At 41.9% G+C, this 13250-nt stretch overlaps 1 protein-coding gene across 4 annotated transcripts in view; it reads right to left on the reverse strand.

Annotated features, from left to right (window-relative positions):
• Positions 1-13250, reverse strand: part of gjc2 (gap junction protein gamma 2) — a 237751-nt gene that overhangs the window by 186856 nt on the left and 37645 nt on the right. The window contains exon 2 of one of the 4 annotated variants that reach the window (XR_006311751.1): positions 4931-5312. The exons of the other annotated variants lie outside the window; for them this stretch is intronic. The gene's annotated coding sequence lies outside the window, so the exon portion shown is untranslated. Of the gene's footprint in view, positions 1-4930; positions 5313-13250 lie in introns of those variants that run through there. 4 annotated transcript variants of the gene reach the window in all.

A 13250-nucleotide genomic window follows, 5' to 3' on the forward strand; every position in this document is an offset into this window, starting at 1 on the left:
CCACAGCCCCCAGATGTCTGCCCCACTGCCACGAGGTGTCTGCCCCACCAAGCCCACTGACCCACTGCCCTGCCCTACAACAGCCCTCTACCCCACTCCCACTACCATCTGACCCTCGTCCTCTGCACTACCCTGCTCCTGATTTCCTATCCCCACCTGTGCCCCACTGCATATCCTCATCCTCCTACCTCTCCTGCCTATCCTTCCCCCCTCACCAGCCCGTCCCCATCTCATCCCTTCTCCCATTTCTTGCCCCTTCCTTCCCTATTTTTCACCTCTTCCTATGTTTGTCCTCTATGTTTGCTATCTACAGCCCCTGCCCTGACCTCTCCTGTTCTGTCTGCCCAGCTGCACAAGGGTCCCCACCTTTCCCAACCTTATTGAACCTTGTCCACATCCACCCTTCCATACCTCTGCTCTGCCCATCCCCCTTCCACAGCCAATACTATCCCTTCTCCATCCACCCATTTCCCACTTACCCTGACCCTCCTATTTCTGCACTTGCCCCGCACCCATTTTCCCTCTTCCTCATCCCCTTTCCCTCGCCGACATCACTATCCAATTCTCCATGTCCAAACCACATCCCTGCCCCTCTACCCCTTCCTCAAATTTCAATCCAAAACCCCTGCACCCACCCTGCTCAAAATTACGCCATCTCCTGATTTCTCAGCCCCTGCTCTCTCTTGCCTCTCACCCTTCCTGCATCTTGTCTGTTTTGCTTCTCAGCAATTTCTTTTGCTCAAAGTGAAACTGCAGTTGTCAGATAAATACTCACTAATTAGAATCAAATAATACAAGCCTTATTTCTTTAACAGAATACAGTAAAAAAAAACACAGGTGATCAGGTTCTGGTTTGGAGAGTACTCCTGTTCTCTAGCTCCCTGATCTCAGGACCGCATGGTTGAGAGTTGCTCCCTGATTCTCACTGTGTCATCTAAGCCCCTGATTCAGGGCTGTCCTTCTTACGAGTATTGGTCCCAGGGCTCCTTCTATCACTATGCTTGTTTTTCAAATATGTCTTTCATATGAGGTCATAGATTCGTTCACTGAGATGGTGTGGTTTACTGCAAACATCTTGTCACATCACTGGGTGACATTGTCAGTGCATCTTTGATAAGGTGTTGGTGGTTTCTCACACCTGATATTTATGAGTCTCTGTTTTTTGGCACTTTCGGTTCTGTATCTGAGTTGTTTGTATATGGGATGCAGTTCAATGTATTTACTGATTGAGTTCCAGTTGGAGTGCCAGGCTTCAAGAAATTGTCTCGTGTGTCCCAGTTTAACCTGTGTTAAGATGGTTACATTGTCCCAGTTGAATTTGTGTCCTTCGTTGTCTGTGTGGTTGGAAATGAGAGAGTACTGGTCATGTCTGGCAGTGGCGAGCTGATGTTAATGCGCTGATATGGTTTTCTGCCTGTTTTCAGAATCCTTGCAGGGTAATGTTTCTCACACATTTGTACATTTCTGGTCATGTGCTTTGTACTAACTAACTCTATGGATAATTTGGTCAAGCTATTTGTTTATCTAACCATCTACCTGTCTGAATTATTGTATATCTCTTCATCTAGTCACCCGTCCATTTAGAGTAATCCATGTTAGTTTATGTGGTTCTAGTTGAAACCAAGTTTTCTACTTTCTATGTGTGTGGCATTTCCTAATACTGGTGTAGACTATTCTAAGCTAATACCTTTAAACTCTTGCTTTCCCTACTGCATGCTGGTTAATTTAGTCAGACTCAAGCTATGTTTTCATATCGGTGCCCTACACTGTCCAAATCCTCTGTACTCTCTCGCCAACCCCATTTCTCCACACCTATTACCCCATCTCTAAGTACACCTACCTCCCCTTTTTACCCTCCACACACTCAGACTGACAGCCATATTAACAGCAAGAACTATTAGCGAGTTTAAGAAGATTTGAAGCTCAGTTTGAGGTTCTGGATGAATGACATTAGTTTTGCTTGTTGTCTGTACAGGGTCCTTCAAGTTCATTAGCTACTGTTTTAGCGTGTTGGTGGGTTTGTGTGCTACCATTGATGCCAAGGGGTCTGAGTAGTCTGGCAATCATTTCCAAGATGTTTTTGATGTAGGGGAGAGGGGCTAAGATTTCTGGAAGTGTTTGATGAACACAGTCTGCCGTTTATAGTCATAGAGTCATAGAGATGTACAGCATGGAAACAGACCCTTCGGTCCAACCCGTCCATCTAGTTCTGAACTCCCCCACCCCAGGGAAAAGGCTTTGTCTATTTATCCTATTCATGCCTCTCATGATTTTATAAACCTGTATAAGGTCACCCCTCAGCCTCCGACACTCCAGGGAAAACAGCCCCAGCCTATTCAACCTCTCCCTATAGCTCAAATCCTCCAACCCTGGCAACATCCTTGTAAATCTTTTCTGAACCCTTTCAAATTTCATAACACCTTTCCGATAGGAAGGAGAACAGAACTGCACTAATATTCCAACAGAGGCCTAACCAATGTCCAGTACTCAATACTCTGACCAATAAAGGAAAGCACATCAAACACGTTCTTCACTATCCTATCTATCTGCGATTCCATTTTCAAGGAGCTATGAACCTGGAATTCAAGGTCTCTTTGTTCAGCAATACTTCCTAGGACCTTACCATTAAGTTTACAAGTCCTGCTAAGATTTGCTTTCCCAAAACGCAGCGCCTCACATTTATCTAAATTAAACTCCATCTGCCACTTCTCAGCCCATTGGACCATCTAATCAAGGTCCTGTTGTAATCTGAGGTAACCTTCTTTGCTGTCCACTACACCTCCAAAGGTGTTCTTCATCAAAGAACAGAATAAATTAGAGGAAACCTACAATATCATTAACAACATCCTTAGAAGAAGAAGAGAACAACAACAGACTGTCCTTCCTAGATGTCACAGTGGAACGAACAGTCAATGGAGAATTGCTGACCAGCATCTACAGGAAGCAGCATACACAGATCAGATGCTCAACTAAAGGAGCAATCATCCCAACACCCACAAACGGAGCTGCATCAGGACATTATTTAAATAGGTCACAACACATTGCAGCACCCAGGAACTACGAGCAGTAGAAGAAAATAACCGTGTACAACATAGAGTCATAGGGGTGTACAGCATGGAAATAGACCCTTCGGTCCAACCCGTCCATGCTGACCAGATATCCAAACCAATCTAGTCCCACCTGCCAGGACCTGGCCCATAGAGATCACATCTACTGCTCTGCCCTCATCAATCCTCTTTGTTACTGAACAAGAGGTACCCAATAAACGCAGTCTGCCGATTCTTAAACAACTAATCCAAACAAGAAGAAAAAACATGGCCTGAGACTCTAGCTACATTACCATACATCAAAGACATCTCAGAGGTGACTACCAGATTACTCTGACCCCTTGGCATCATGGTTGCCCACAAACCTACCAACACACTAAAACAGCCACTGATATACCTAATTGACCCTGTACCAACAACAAGCAAAATGAATATCATATACAAAATACCCTGCAAGGGCTGCAACAAACACTCAGTCAGACAGACAGGCAGAAAACTAGCCACTAGGATACATGCACATCAACTAGCCACCAAAAGACATGGGCAGCTATCACTTGTATCTTTACACACAGACAAAAAAGGACACCACTTCACCTCGGACAGGCTAAACAGAGACACACATGGGAATTCCTAGAGGTCTGGTATTCAAACCCGAATTCCATCAATAAACACATAGATTTGGACCCCATTTACCAACCTCTCAGAAAAAGAACCGGAAATGATATCACCCACTTTAACAGACCAACACACATAAATAGAAAGCAAGACAGAACACCAGCGCCTCAACGGAGGCTCACTTGATGATGTTACTTAGCATGGTGATGAAACGTCTGAAAACAAACCTACCAACTCAATGAGCAAGCTTACAGCCTGAACCTCTAGCTGAGCTACAAATCTTGTCAAAAATCGCAAATACCCTGTCATTTTACGATGAAAACTTCAAAGAATTATGTACTTGAACCCCTGGGTTACTCTGTTCTACAACATTACCCAAGGTCCGACTTTTAATTATGTAAGTCCTGCCTTTGTTTGTTTTACCAAAATGCAATAGCTCACATTTATCCAAATTAAACTCCATCTGCCACTCTTTAGCCCATTAACCCAAATGATCAAAATCTCTTTGTAATCTGAGATAACCTTCTTCACTGTCCACTATACCATCAATGTTGGTGTCATCCACAAATGTATTAACCATGCCTCCTAACTTCTCATCCAAATTGCTTACATAAATGAGAAACAAAAGTGGACCCAGCTTCGATTCCTGTGGAACACTGCTGGTCAGAACTCTCCAGTTTGAATAACAACTCTCCACCATCACTCTCTGTCTCCTGCCATCAAGGCAATTTTGTATCCCAATTTGGCAAGCTCACCCTGAATCCCATGTAATCTAACTTTACTAATTATTCTACCACACAGAACCTTCTCAAAGGCTTTACTCAAGTCCAAGTAAACAATGTCTACTGCTTTGCCTCGTCAATCTTCTAGATTACTTCCACATCAAACTCAATCAAGTTTGTGAGACATTATTTCCCTCGCATGAAACCATGCTGATTGATTAGAAAAATAGGTTAAATTAAAAATTTAATCATGTTTGTTAGTGGCACCATGGCCTACCTTGTCAAAGTGCCTGCCTGCTGAGCAGAAGATCCTGTGTTCAGATTCCAATAGTGCTTGTGTTGTTTTGGGGACTCCTTTAGTGCAGTAATAATTCCCAAACTGGGAGGTCCGAATTCAAATCCTACCTTCTCCAGAGGTATATAATAATATCTCTGAACAGGTTGATTAGAAAAATTAATTAATTAAAAAATTAATCATGTTTGTATGATTACAGGCTTGAAGAGCTCCAAAAATGACATCACTGCACGCTTCATAGGGTCAAAATCACTTTAATTTTATTAATTTTAATTACTTTCATAACTGAATGAATTATCTCGAAAACTTACATGAATGATCATAATATTTTAATTAATCCTGCAAAGAACCAATTCAACAATATATTATCATTGCAATATGTCAAAACACCTCCAAAAATCACATTCATGTTAGCTATCCAAAATCTAAATGTCCAAAAATCAGTGAAGTCCGCATATCGGACATTTTGAAATGGTGGTGGGTTTTCATCTAAGGTCTGTATTTTTGATTATAATTATTTTCCTCCCCGTCTTCTTGCTTTCAGTTCTGCTGTGTCGGATTGTTTCTGTCTCAGGATGAGAAGGGGGATCATTATTCAGTCTTCCAGATGGTGGGCTTTCCTTGGCTTTGATTCTTCTCCAGAGTCAGTGATTAGATGGTGATGAGGGTGAGGGAAAGACAGACTACTGTTAGGGAATGCGATGTCGCTCACCAGCATCAGAGGCACTACCGTTATCTGTGACACTATCTGGGGCAAGTGACTGGGTTCTTAGGACTATTCCTTCATTTGCAGCTCAATGCATCTGATGTGGTAGGAAGATTGGATAGAAGCATCTACTATCAAGCGAACATGGATCCTGACAGTTTTATTGTCTGTTTCAAGATCATTCCTCTGTTCAACATCTCTGTGAATTCCAGGGTCTTAAACAGATTGGATGTCCAAAACCCAGGAAATCCAAAATTCAACACTCCCTTAGTCCCAAAGTTGCTGCATTTGATACACTGTCTTTCTGGTGGGTGGATTCAGTTGCATGGAAAATTAGAAAATCAAAGGTAAAGGAGAAGGTAGGATTGCAGTTTAGTGATGGTACTGATTATTACCAGAAAATAAATGAATATATGAATGTTAAATTGTGCCGATAAATGATTAAAGTGCAGGGAAATTTGATAAAAGAACAAATTTAAAGAATTATATCTCAATGTACGAAGCATTAAGAATAAGGTGGACAAATTGATGGTGCAAATCAAGGTGAATGGTTATAATCTCATAGCCATTATGGAAACATGGTTACAATGAAATCAAAACTGGGAACTTAACATTGATGGATATTTGACCTTTCAGAGAGACAGGAGGGATGGAAAAGGTGAGAAATGAAATGAGGACAGTTGTGTGAGATCATCTAGGCTTGGATGGTGTGGACTTCATTTGGATGGATATAAACAACAGAAAGAGAAAGAATACATTGGTTGGAGTAATACACAGACCCTCAGACAGTAGCCACTCTTTGGGAAAGACTATAAAATCCATAAATAATAGGAGCATTTAAAAAGAATAGAACAATAGTTATGGGTGACTTTAATCTTTGAGTTGTTTGAGTTAATTAGATTGGAAATGGTAGCTATGACAGCAAATTCATAGGGTGCGTTAAGAATAGATTCCTAGAGCAATATGTCATGGAACTAACCAGGGAACAGGCTACCTTGGATCTGCTAATGGGTAATGAGGCAAGTTTAATAAATGACCTCAGAGTAAAATATCCCCTAGGAAGTTGTGATCAAAACATGATCGAATTCAATGTTGAGTTTACGAGTGAAGAACTTGGGTCAGAGGCAACTGTGTTTAACTTGAATAAAGGGAATCACAATGAAATAAGGATAGACTTAGCTAAAGTGAATTGAGTGATAGGTTAGCAGAAATCACAGTAAGCAGGCTTTGGCAGTCATTTAAGGAAATAATTCATGAATCTCAGCAAAACCATATCCCAGTAAGGAGGAAAAATTCTAACTTCCATTGCAAACCAAGGAAGTTAAGGATAGTCTCAAGTAGAAAGAAAAATCATATCAGGAAGCTAAAGTCAATGATATCCCTGCAGAATCCAGGGAAGGAGGATTTAAAAGGTAATAACGACAGAGAAAATAAACTACGGGGACCAGCTAGTGAGGAATATAAAATTGACAAGAAGAGCTTCTTTAAATATATAAAAAGGAAGAGGTAGGTCAAAGTGAACATAGGCACTTTAGAAAATGAATCTAGGGAGATGGTCTTGAGGAACAAGGAAATAGCAGAGGAGTTAAATAGATATTTTGCATCAGTGTTTACAGTGGAAGATACTTCAAACATACCACTAATACTTTAAAAAAGGGAAGAATTAAGTGCCATCACCATCACTAAAGAAGTAGCAGTAGACAAACTAGTCTACTAATCTGCTAAAGGCAGATAAGTCCCCTGGTCCTGATGGCTTGCTTCCTAGAATCCTAAAGGAGGTAGCTACATAGATAGTAGATGCATAGGTTATCATTTTCTAATGGTCAATGGATTCTGGAGAAATACCTGAAGATTGGAATACTGCTGACGTGATACCATATTTAAAAAGAGAGGGAGGCAAAAAGCAGGTAATTATAGGCTGATTAGCCTAATGTCTAACGTTGGAAAAGCACCGGAATCAATTATTAAGGAAGTAATAGCAGAACATTTGGAAAATCATAATCTAATCAAGCAGAGTTAACACGCATCATTAAATGGAAATCATGTCTGAGTAATTTATTTGAGTATTTCAAGGAAGTCTCAACCAGAGTGGATAGAGGAGAATCAGGAGATGAGTTGTATTTGGACTCCCAGAAGGCATTCAAAAAGGTACCTCGCAAAAGGTTAAGTCATAAAATAAGAGTCCATGGTGTATATTGGCTTGGTTAGACAATTAACCCATTGGCAGGAAACAGGGAGTGGGGAAAGGGGTTCTTTTTTAGGATGGTGACTGTGATCAATGCTGAGACCATAACTCTTATACTCCAACTCCTTTGAAATAAGGGCCAACATTTCATTAGCCTTCCTGATTACCTGCTACAAATGTATACTAGAATTCTGTGTTTCATACACTGTAATCTCCAAGTCGCATTGTGTTGCAGCTACCTGCAGTTTTTCTCCTTTTAAATAATATTCTGTTCTTTTCGTCTTCCTTCCAAAATAAACAACTTCACAACTTCCCACATTATACTACAATCTGAAGTCACCACCTGCTTCAAGAAGACTACCATCATCCCAATGGGCAAAAGTGAGGACTGCAAATGCTGGAAACTAGAGTTTAGATCTGAGTGGTGCTGGAAAAGCACAGCAGGTCAGGCAGCATCCGAGGAGCAGGAAATTCCTCGGATGCTGCCTGACCTGCTGTGCTTTTCCAGCACCACTCTGATCTAAATCCCACCATCCTCCCCATACCAAAGAAAACACATGCAATGTGCCTCAATGACTACCAAACGGTGCCTTTGATCTCCATAACCATGAAGTGCTTCGAGACGCTAGTTATGGCTCACATCAACTCTAGCCTCTTAGCCTGCTTTGATCCCTTGTAATTTACCTACTAGCGAAATAGATCTACAATGGATGCCATTTCCTTAGCCCTACACTCATCTCTGGATAATAAGGATACCTAGGTCAGGCTCCTACTCATTGACTGCAGCTCCACCTTCAACACTATAATCCCAAACTAATCTCAAAACCCCAAGACCTAAGTCTCGGCTCTGCCCTCTGAAACTGGATCCTCAGCTTCCTGACCCACAGACCGCAATCAGCACCTCCTCCATGATATCCTCCACACTGGCACCTTGCAAGGATGTGTACTCAACCCCTGACTGTACTCCGAGTATGCTCAAGACTGTATGGCTAAATTTCATTCGAATTCCACCTACAAGTTTGTTGATGACACAACGTAGTAGGCCAGATTTCAAACAATAACGAGTCAGAATGCAGGAAGGAGATAGAATGCTTGGTGTCTGGTGCAAAAATCTCTACCTCAATGTCAGCAAAACTAAGGAACTGATCATTGACTTCAGAAAGAAAAAAGGAGGGCACACCCCTTTCGACACCAATGGAGCTGAGGTGGAGAGAGTGAAGAGTATCAAGTTCCGAGGAGTGACGATAACCAACAATCTGTCCTGGACCTCCCACGCTGCTGTGATGGTCAAGACAGCACAACAATGCCTTTTCTTCCTCAGGCGATTTAGGAAATTCAGCATGTCCATAAGGACCCTTACCAACTGCCCTGGATCGTAAGAAGCTACAGAAAGTTGTATACACAGCCTAGATCATCATGCAAGCCAATCTCCCATCCATGGACTCCACTTACACTTCCCAATGCCACAGAAAGGCTGTCAATAGCATCAAAGACCCCTCCCACAGTGGTCATACTCTCTCCCAACCTCTTCCATCAGGCAAATGATACAGAAGCTTAAATACATGTATTAACACCTTCTTACCTGCTGTTATTAGACTGTTGAATGGACCTCTCTAATTTCAAATCTAATGTTGATCTTGCTTTTGTGCACCTCCTTTGCAGGCATAACCTTGTATGCCTCACTCTGTCTAAACACCCTATGATCTGTATATCCTTCTATGTTATGATCTGCATGTAAAACAAAACTTTTCACTGTGTTTACGTATTGTATTTAAATCAAACAAAAAAAATCAATTGCTAACTTACTTAACCTATCAATATTCTTCTGTAAACAGTTTGTACCTCTTTCACAACTTGCCTTTCCACTTATATTTTCTGTAAATTTGGCGATAGTGCTTTCTCTTTCTTCCTCCAAGTCATTAATACATATTATAAATAATTGTGGTCGCAGTACTGATTCCACTGGTCATGGTTGACAACATGAAAAAGAGGGTGGACGCTAGGAAATTGTTTCCGTTAGGCGAGGAGACTAGGACCCGTAGACACAGCCTTAGAATTAGAGGGGGTAAATTCAGAACAGAAATGCGGAGACATTTCTTCAGCCAGAGAATGGTGGGCCTGTGGAATTCATTGCCAAAGAGTGCAGTGGAGGCTGGGACGCTAAATGTCTTCAAGGCAGAAATTGATAAATTCTTGATGTCACAAGGAATTAAGATCTACGGGGAGAATGCGGGTAAGTGGAGTTGAAATGCCCATCAGCCATGATTGAATGGCGGAGTGGACTCGATGGGCCGAATGGCCTTACTTATGCTCCTATGTCTTATGGTCTTTTGGTCTTATCCCTTTATCTCCACTTGCTGTTTCCTGCCCATTAATCTTACTGCAGCTGTACAAGTGCTGGTGAGACCACAACTGAAATACGTGAGCATATTTGGTCCCCTTATTTTAATGAAAAATATAACTTTATTGGAGGCAGTTCAAAGAAGGTTCACGAGCATGATCCCTGGTATGGAGGGATTGTCGTATTAGCAAATACTAAACAGGTTGGAACTCTATTCATTGGGGGTTAGAAGAATGGGAGGTTTGTTTTATTCATTCACAGGAGATGGGCCTCATTGGCGAGGCCAGTATGCATTGCCCAGAGGACAGTTGAGAGTCCTGTAGTTCTGGAGTCACATGTCATCCAGACCTGAAATGGATGGAATTTCCTTCCCCAAAGGTCATTAGTGAATCAGATTTTTTTTTTCTGATAATCGACAATGGTTTCATGTTTTTTTAATTCAAATTCCACCATCTGCCATAGTGGAATTCGAACCTGGGTCCCTACATTACCTGGGTCTTCAAATTAGTAATTTAGCAACAATACCGCTAGGCTACAGTCTCCCCCATTATGTGCTGCATGCTGAAAATAAAGTAAAATCATTTTTGTGGCCTCCCAGCGGATTAAAAAAAGTGAAAACTCTGCTCACCTAGTCATAGAAGAATACATTCAATAACTATAGAACAGTCAGTTTAACTTTGATTGTGGGAAAACTTTTAGAAACGTTATTGGAGAAAAACAATAACTAAGTTAGTTAATCAACTGTGAATTAATTAGAGAAGCCCAATTTGTTAAGAACAAATTGTATTCAACTAACTTGATTATGTTTTACATTGAGATTAAACAAAAAACTAATGTGATTGATGTGATGCTTGTTGGCTTTCAAAAGACATTGAAGAAAGCATTAAATAATAGACATGGCAGCAATGTTCAAAACCATGGAATACTGTTAAAGAAGGATGGTAACGACAAGCCAGGGAACTATAGACCAGAGAGCCTGACGTCGGTGGTGGGCAAGTTGTTGGAGGGGATCCTGAGGGACAGGATGTGGAAAGGCAAGGACTGATTAGGGATAGTCAACTTGGCTTTGCGCGTGGGAAATCATGTCTCACAAACTTGATTGAGTTTTTTCAGGAAGTAACAAAGAGGATTGATGAGGGCAGAGCAGTAGATGTGATCTATATGGACTTCAGTAAGGTGTTCGACAAGGTTTCCCATAGGAGACTTATTAGCAAGGTTAGATCTCACGGAATATAGGGAGAACTAGCCATTTGGATTCAGAACTTGCTCAAATGTAAAAGACAGAGGGTGTTGGTAGAGGGTTGTTTTTCAGACTGGCCTGTGACCAGTGGAGTGCCACGAGGATCGGTGCTGGGTCCTCTACTTGTTGTATTTACATAAATGATTTGGATGCGAGCATAAGAGGTATAGTTAGTAAGTTTGCAGATGACACCAAAATTGGAGGTGTAGTGGACAGCGAAGAGGGTTACCTCAGATTACAACAGGATCTTGACCAGGTGGGCCAATGGGCTGAGAGGTGGCAGATGGAGTTTAATTCAGATAAATGCGAGGTGCTGCATTTTGGGAAAGCAAATCTTAGCAGGACTTATGCACTTTATGGTAAGGTCCGAGGGAGTATTGCTGAACAAAGAGATCTTAGAATGCTGATTCATAGCTCCTTGAAAGTGGAATTGCAGGTAGATAGGATAATGAAGAAGGCGTTTGGTATGCTTTCCTTTATTGGTCAGAGTATTGAGTACACGCGTTAGGAGGTCATGTTGCGGCTGTACAGGACATTGGTTAGGCCACTGTTGGAATATTGTGTGCAATTCTGGTCACCTTACTATAGGAAAGATGTAATGAAACTTGAAAGGGTTCAGAAAAGATTCACAAGGATGTTGCCAGGATTGGAGGATGTGAGCTATCCAGAGAGGCTGAACAGTCTGAGGCTGTTTTCTATGGAGTGTCGGAGGCTGAGGGGTGACCTTATAGAGGTTTACAAAATTATGAGGGGCACAGATAGGATAAATAAACAAAGTTTTTTTCCCTGAGGTCAGGAAGTCCAGAACTAGAGGGTATCGATTTAGGGTGAGAGGGGAAAGATATAAAAGAGACCTAAGGGGCAACCTTTTTACACAGAGAGGAGTAAGTGTATGGAATGAGCTGCCAGAGGAAGTGGTGGAGGCTGGTAAAATTGCAACATTTAAAAGGCATTTGGATGGGTATATGAATAGGAAGGGTTTGGAGCGATATGGGCCGGGTGCTGGTAGGTGGGACTAGATTGGGTTGGGATATCTGGTCGGCATGGACGGGTTGGACCAAAGGGTCTGTTTCCATGCTGTACATCTCTATGACTCTATGACTAAATGTAAGGTGTAGACAGGATAGATCGAGTGAATCCTTAGAAAAGTATAAAGGCAGCAGGAGTATACTTAAGAGGAAAATCAGGAGGGCAAAAAAGGGGACATGAGATAGCTTTGGCAAATAGAATTAAGGACAATCCAAAGGGTTTTTACAAGTACTTTAAGGACAAAAGGCTAACTAGAGAAAGAATAGGGCCCCTCAAAGATCAGCAAGGCGGACTTTGGGTGGAGCCGCAGAAAATGGGGGACATACTAAACAAGTATTTTGCATCACTGTGGAAAAGGATATGCAAGATGTAGAATGTAGGGAAATAGATGGTGACATCTTGAAAAATGTCATATTACAGAGGAGGAAGGGCTGAATGACTTGAAACGCATAAAGGTGGATAAATCCCCAGGACCTAATCAGGTGTACCCAAGAACTCTGTGGAAAGCTAGGGAAGTGATTGCTGGGCCTCTTGCTGAGCTATTTGTATCATCGATAGACAATAGACAATAGACAATAGGTGCAGGAGTAGGCCATTCAGCAGGTGTACCCAAGAACTCTGTGGAAAGCTAGGGAAGTGATTGCTGGGCCTCTTGCTGAGATATTTGTATCATCGATAGACAATAGACAATAGATACAGGAGTAGGCCATTCAGCCCTTTGAGCCTGCACCACCATTCAATATGATCATGGCTGATCATTCCTAATCATTTCCCTCTTCCTGCCTTATCTCCATAACCCTTGATTCCACTATCTTTGAGAGCTCTATCCAACTCTTTCTTAAATGAATCCAGAGACTGGGCCTCCACTGCCCTCTGGGGCAGAGCATCCCACACAGCCACCACTCTCTGGGTGAACAAGTTTCTCCTCATCTCTGTCCTAAATGATCTACCCCGTATTTTTAAGCTGTGTCCTCTGGTTCGACACTCACCCATCAGCGGAAACATGTTTCCTACTGCCAGAGTGTCCAATCCTTTCATAATCTTACACGTCTCAATCAGATCCCCTCTCA

This window comes from Chiloscyllium plagiosum, chromosome 5, assembly GCF_004010195.1.
Source record: "Chiloscyllium plagiosum isolate BGI_BamShark_2017 chromosome 5, ASM401019v2, whole genome shotgun sequence".
NCBI classification, from domain to species: Eukaryota; Metazoa; Chordata; class Chondrichthyes; order Orectolobiformes; family Hemiscylliidae; genus Chiloscyllium; species Chiloscyllium plagiosum.